The 7,324-nt window shown below is 43.0% G+C and overlaps 1 long non-coding RNA gene across 1 annotated transcript; it reads left to right on the forward strand.

Moving 5' to 3' along the window:
• Positions 1-4,942: 4,942 nt before the first annotated feature.
• LOC132452874 (uncharacterized) lies at positions 4,943-6,640 on the forward strand. The gene is made up of 2 exons (XR_009524535.1): positions 4,943-5,207; positions 6,092-6,640. It is a non-coding gene; the product is annotated as an uncharacterized LOC132452874 (long non-coding RNA).
• The last annotated feature ends 684 nt before the right edge of the window (positions 6,641-7,324 follow it).

Here is a 7,324-nt window from a genome sequence, read left to right on the forward strand (position 1 = left end):
TGTGTTATAATAAAACACATCCAATACTAGGAATGTCCGCTGGTTACGCCACTGAGGCTATAGTAGGCTAACGAGGCTCTTCGTCCTACGAGTACCCTGGAGCACTCGTTAGCTACGAGCGTTTTCAAGACGTTCGTTACCAAAGATGCTTTCGGGAAACGGTGTGAAAACTGTACGATGCTCGTACGACCCACTCTGCGATCCACTTTAGGCTAAAGATGCTTTCGGGAAACGGGGCCCAGTCCTCACCGGACGCCCCTCTAATAATAATAATACATTTTATTTATGGGCGCCTTTCTTGACACTCAAGGTCACCTTACAAAATCAAACATCCATAGTAGCAAACAACAAGACAAAACAAAAAACAACAACAACATAATAAAACAGTATACAAGAGAAAAACAGTGTGTTCATTCTAGTCCCAAGAATGCAACTGACTTAAAGGGAGTAGGCTTAGGTGAATAGATAAGTTTTCAGGTGAGATTTGAAGGTGATAATGGAACTGGAGAGCTGGATGTCATGAGGCAGAGAGTTCCAGAGGGGGGGGGGGGGGGGGGGTTACTGCTCATGGCGCCCCCCACAAATATGGCGCCCCGTGCCCAGAACCACACCTGCTGATGGTACACTAAGGTAATGGACGCATGTTACAATTCACCCATTCATAACCTAAGAGATTTAAATCTAAATTTATCTCAATTTGGGATCATAAAGATGACAAAAACTCACTGCTTTTCAAGTGACCAAATTATTTAGTTTAGTCATAAAACTTGGTCATTCCCATTATTCCAGATCCATGTGTCTGAGCTCTTGGACGTGTGCTCTTTGGTGCGTCACCAAGGACGTCCATGTTGTTGTTGTTGTTGTGGTGCTGAGGTTGCTCGGTTGTTCTCATCCATCACATTGTCCGTCTGACCTTTTCAAAGTCTTTCTCTGGTGCAGAATAAAAATATCCTCCCAGTCCATCTCAGATGAAGACAGCGGGCAACATCGCAGCAGACTCTAATCCCAGCAGAGGACTCAGAGGTCAGAATCAGCCCCTACCACTCCCAGTCAACTCCTAAGCACCGCAGTAGCAGAGATAGACGGAAAGAGACAGACAAGATATTGTTATGGAATCTGCAGAGAGACTGGACCATGAAACAATTCTTCCTTCCATTGGGATTAGAAAGATTGGGATATATTAATATTAATTACCTGACTGCAGCTGTAACATATAATGAACACCCACCTGCTGAAGGCTGTGTTTCACTGGAGGTAGCTGGAGTGCTAGATGTTGGTAGATCTGCAGGTTGTGTTTCACTGGAGGGCTGGATGTGGTGCTGGGTGTTGCTTGACCTGCAGGCTGTATACAAACAAACAGTTCAACAATATTGTTACACCACTGCATTAAGTCCTTAGGCATTCTACTGCATATAAAGTAGCACTGTACAAATACACTTTAAATAATTTGCCTGATACATTCATTTAACACAAAATGTAATTTTTAACATTCAACAATATATATATATATATATATAATAAGATAATATATACACAGTGACGACATAGCAGTGTATTAGCAAATACAAAGAGACCACAAATAATTGGATGAACGTACAAGCTCCGTAGAGAGGAGGAGAGGTATAAACTGGGTACCAGTCTGATGTCCCTACTCCATCAGCTGGGGACATCGGCAGATGATCCAAGACAAGAGAAGATACAGTTTAACTATTACAAGAGAAAACATGCAGCTGCTTGGTCGATAAAAACGTTTATTTTTGGACTAAGTTGAAACAGCTCTCATCCTTGCTAAGTAAAAGCTTTTTCAGGGAAAATTGTATTTTGATTGTTTACGTTTTGATAATAATTTGGGCCAGCAGTTCAATAGGCCTGCCCTACTTTAACTCTTCTAAATGACTAAATAGATGAACATATGATGAGTCAAACCCTGCTATGTCTGAGGGTACGGTGAAAAAGTCAGGAGGTTTAACCCTTAACACAGATAACTTCCTCAGCCTTGTCCAGCCGTGCTCCCTCAAAAGAAGGACCTGGGATTAGCTGACCAGATGGTCTCTGGGGAAGCATTGGTACACTTCAGGAGATGCAGACGGGTGATATATGATGGTCGAAGTTCCGGATTGAGGGCTTTCATTCCTTACTTCGTTCCTTAGTTTTTTTCTTTGGTTTGCATGTTATTCCCCTAAGAGTAAAAAGAGTTGTATTAGTAATGGCTTCATCTCAATCATATTTGTAAAACCACACAGTCCCACATCACGAATAAATGACCAATAAATAACCTCAGCAGCTTTCTTGAAAAAAAACATATGAAGATAGTTGTAAGGATAACTGCAAGGAAGACTCCAAATATGATCCATAGTGTTCTATTGGATCCCCCTGAAACAGAGAAAGAAAAGTTGATTATTTTAATAATATTTACTTACAATAATAATAATATTAAGATTTAAAATTATTATTTTCATTTTTAATAGTAGAATAATAATTACAAATATTAACAGGAGGTGCAATATACATTCAAGTAGCTCATTACCTAGTCAATAATATTTTCAACACAATGTCTAAATTAACTTATCATTTATCAGCCCAAAAGAAAGTGTACATTATTTTTTTTCTTTTACATTTGATTATTGACATCGTCAAAATATTGTAAGCCCAATAACGCATTCACACCAGATGGTTTAACATCACACAGATTGATTTTGTATTTTCACCAAGAGCCTACCTGCCATAGGGTTCTCCAGTATCTTCAGTTCAATGTGGGTTACTTCTTCTTCGTCTGCGTACCTGAGAGTACACCTGTACGTCCCTTCACTCTGGGCTGATGAGGTCACATACAGCAGGAGGCTGCCTGATTCTGACAGGTCTCTTACATGCTGCTGCCACTCTGTTTCCACCACCTTCTCTTGTCCTGCTTGTCTTCTGAGGATGGTCTGATTGTGGTTGAAGGTGCAGGTGATGTCATCGAGCCCCGAGGCGTCACAAGGGAGTAACACCTCATTCCTGGGAGCACTTTGCCATGGAGCTGATGAAGACAGACACACGAGTTGGTGGACAGACAGAGAGACCCAAGATATGGTTATAGAATCTGAAGAGAAATTGGACCATGACATAATTTTTCCTTGATCAATGGAGAATGCAAATCCACAACCAATTATGTCAATGGTCCAACTTTTCCGACATTTTCCAAGGAAAATGTAGTAGATGTTGCAGACCACTGCTATTTCACAACACACATTTGAAGCAGCAATCTCTTTTTTTAGCTATTAGCGAGCGGGACAGGCACATTAAGTTGCCACCATGGAAAATCGATCTATCTTTACTTCTGACTGCTGCCCTTCTGAATTTAAAGACTTACAGTGTTGCCTTATCGTGGCTTTCCTGGCACTGTGTTCATTTTGCACTGAGCAGCTGTAGGCCGAGACTGTGTCACTGTAAACAGTCCTTAAGGAGCCGCTGATGTCATACAGTCCCTGGTCATCTTCATGGACCTCGGTTGGGTTCTGGAGGACAGTAACCGGGCGAGGACTGACAGACCAGGTGAGCTGTGGTCTTGGGTAGATTCCTCCAGACTTACAAGTGACAATGTTGTTCAGTAGCACAATGTCCACTCTAGTAACAGGAGCTGCAACAACATGGTACCGCATTAAAACAAGGAACTCAAAGAGCTATCGTTTTCCCAATAGAATGTTTTTACTTATTTATACATCCTATTAAAACAGGACTTGAACTCACCTCTCACTGTCAGGATGACGAAGGTCTCCTGGTTGTACTGTGAAGTGCTGGCGTAACACAGGTACCTGCCCTGGTCCTGGAGGTTCACCCTGGCCAGACCAAGGGATGCGTTGCCCCCTGAGATCTGGTCATTGAACAGGGAGGTCCTTCCCTTGTAGAGAGGGTCCTGGTATCCCAGTTGGTCCAGTTCGTCGTAGTAGGAGTGGACCTGAAGCTTCTTCCCACTTATCCTCACCCAGTGCCGCTTCCAGCCCACTGTTTGGCTGGAAGCGGCAAGGCAGCACACAGCTCCTCCCAAACACACAGCCCACCTGGGTGTCTGGAGATCAGAGAACAGAGTGGTGTTGGAGCCCTTCTATTCATTAACTTTATAAGCTGGTCCATAAGTAATACTCTGATGGAGATAGCCGTTTATAAGTTACTACTCGATCAAAGATTATCTTAAATCACTCATAAAAAATGACCTTCAGACCTCTGCAATCTGAGAGAGTGAACGACGACTAAATCCTTCAACTAATCCAGACAACGGACTAATGTCCTCTTATGCCTTTTAGAGTTCGTTTTTTGACTAACTAAATATCAAGCATAGCATACCAAACATAGAAGAACTCTTGATATCAGGTTTGCCAGAGAGACGGTTTATATTCGGTCCAGCTTACCTCCCTGAACGACGACCAGCCCCGTCAGTAACACGACCGCCTGAACCACAACACTGCCCAGTGCCGTCATTGTCTCTGTCTTCCTCTCTCAGGCGTCTGAATCGGCAGTATAACAAAGCTTCCCCCAGAGAACATCATCCCCATCGTCAGATTCTAACACAGGTCCTTCTTGGGAGGGAGCATGGCTGGACAAGACTGAGGAAGTTGTTTTGTGTTAAGGAGATAAACCTCCTGACTTTATCATCATACCACCAGACAAAGCAGGGTTGGATTCGGCCAAAGGTTCAAACGTTTTTTTATTAATGTAGGTGTGTCTTTATTAAGTATAACAGGTGAAGGCCGAGCCCACAGAGGAGGGGGCAGGTGCAGCCCGCCCTAATGAGCCCTGCACAACGGGGGTGCACCGACCCCTAGTGGCCGTGGCCGGGATCGCTGGGAACGGCTGTCAGCCGCCGACCGCCGCCTAGTGGCCACCGGCCAAGCTTCCTGAGACCATTCTCGATCCAGGCGCAATGATAGCTCACGCCCTAACATCAAGGCCCTTTCCCATTCCTTTGCTCTAAAGAAAATCTCAGCCCTAGCCCTCGCTGTTGCGCGTGCACGCACCGTGGAGCAATGTCCCAATACCACTTTAAGGTAGCTTTAAGGGGTAAGAGGGAGGGCTAACATCCCCTCAAAATTGAGATTTTCGATGGGCACCCTCAAAGCGATTCAGTTCTGACTTGCTCCCACAATACCTTGCGAGAAAACGGAAAATCAAGAAATATCCCAGACAAGATGGAGGACGAAAAGATGCGACAGGATTGGAAAAACACAAATGTAAGTATTTTCTCTGTAATTAACTAGTAATTATTTTATTAATTATACTCTGCAGCCCGGCCGTGGGCTTCGAAGCCCGGCCAAGGACTCTCGGAAGATCGCGAAAGTCTGTGGCCGATTTTCGCGGAAGATCGCGGAAGTCCCCGGCCGACTTTCGCAGGCCGCCCGACCCCGGTTCTCGGCCGGGATGCATGCCCCATCACGGGCTCTGCATCCCGGCCGTCGACCGGGCTGCAGACCGGGCTGGATATCATGTCGTATGATATCCAGATCTTCCATGTTCTAGTGACTCCAGGTTAAAAATAAGCTTTACTATACTAATATATTATATTATATTATATTAGATTAGGCTTTATTGATCCTTTTGGGATGACTCCCTCAAGGAAATTGATTGTCCAGTAGCTTACAGAAAGAAACACAACACAATATTAAATTAAATTATATACAATATAAGATAAACAATACACTCTAATATAACTATAAAAAGTAAAATAAAAAGTAAACAGTAAACAATAATTATAATATAAGATAAGATAAACAATAAACTCTTAACTAAATAACTATAAAAAGTAAACAAAAAACAGTAAACAGTCAACAATAAACTCTTATCTAATATAGAAAGTAATTTTAGTAATATTATTTGTTATTAATTATTAATATTCTATAAGTAATATTATATATACTAATATATATATTAGTAATATTCTATAAGTATTATTATACTAATATATTATATTATATTAGTAATATTACAAGGTTAATCAATGTATTTTTTGGCAGTACTATATTGTGTACATAGCTATTATATATTGTACATAACATATGGCCATATCACCCAGTTCTGGCATATAATTCCTAATTCCTTCTTATTCGTTTTCTTTCAGGACATCGTTGAGTCCACTGCCACCAGCCCCCCCACCTCTCCCTCATGCTCCTCCACCCCAGGCACCTCTTCCACCACCCCAGACACCCCTTCCAAGAGGAGAGTGCCAGGGGGCAGGCGAGGCATGAGGAGAGCGAGGCAAAGTTGGCGGAATGGTGGAGAAGATGTGATTCTCCACCATTCTCTCAAAAGCTGAGAGAGAGTGTGTGTGTGTGTGTGTATTTTTAGGTTTGCGTGTGTGTGTATTTTTAGATGCGTGTGTGTGTATTTTTAGATGTGTGGTTCAGTGTTTCTTATTTAAATAAAGTGTTTCTTCTAAAGTGTTCTTGTTCATAACCGATTATTATCTAAGGGTGCACTCACACTAGGCCATCTGTCCGTGGCCATGGCCGTTTTAGCACCTAACCGTGCTCAAATCTGCCAGTGTGAGTGTGGCCAGTCTGGCTAATACCACCTTTAACAGTATTATTATTTTTTTAACACTTTATTTAAACATGCCAATTACAAAATATAAATACCATTTCAGGTTAAACATCTTTACAATGGGTCTTGCTCGTTGCCTGAGACAATGGCAGCCAGTCTGTCTCTTGTAACATTACCAGGGGTCTGGTTATCTGCTAGGGGGCACGGGGAGGCCATGATGACGTCACAGGGTAGGGTTGTCCCATTTGGTAGGGGATCGGTTAGGGTAGCAATGAGGGGTAGCAATGTGCATGAGCAATGAGGGTTAGGGTTGAGATGTAGGGTTGAGACAGTGAGCAAAGAAACGGGATTGGGCCAAGAGTGCTGGTGAGCTGTCCGTTGTAGTATGAGTAGTAGTATTTGAAAATGGTTGTTGTTGTTTTGATTAGTTTACTAACCCAAGTGCTGTTATACTAAAGTAGGCCTACTGTATAAGATAAACACTTATTTCAACTAGGGAGAAAAGGTTGAGTGCAAATACTTGATATGCTGAGCTACTGTAATTAGCTAATGTTTTTATGCTGTACAGCAGGGGTCTCAAACTCAAATGACCTGGGGGCCGCTGGAGGTAGAGTCTGGCGGGCCGCGAGTTTGAGACCCCTGCTGTACAGTACAAATGATGCGTTTGAAAAAACGAGGGCAGAAGTCTAAACGAGTCAACGCATCACAGGGACATGTTCACACAAAGTTTGCTTGCGCTGCCACTCGCGCTAGGACCATGGGTCCTTCCCCCTCCAAACGGAAACAGGCGGGCGGTGCAGTGAGCGCAATG

Source organism: Gadus macrocephalus, chromosome 23, assembly GCF_031168955.1.
Source record: "Gadus macrocephalus chromosome 23, ASM3116895v1".
Lineage (NCBI taxonomy): Eukaryota > Metazoa > Chordata > Actinopteri > Gadiformes > Gadidae > Gadus > Gadus macrocephalus.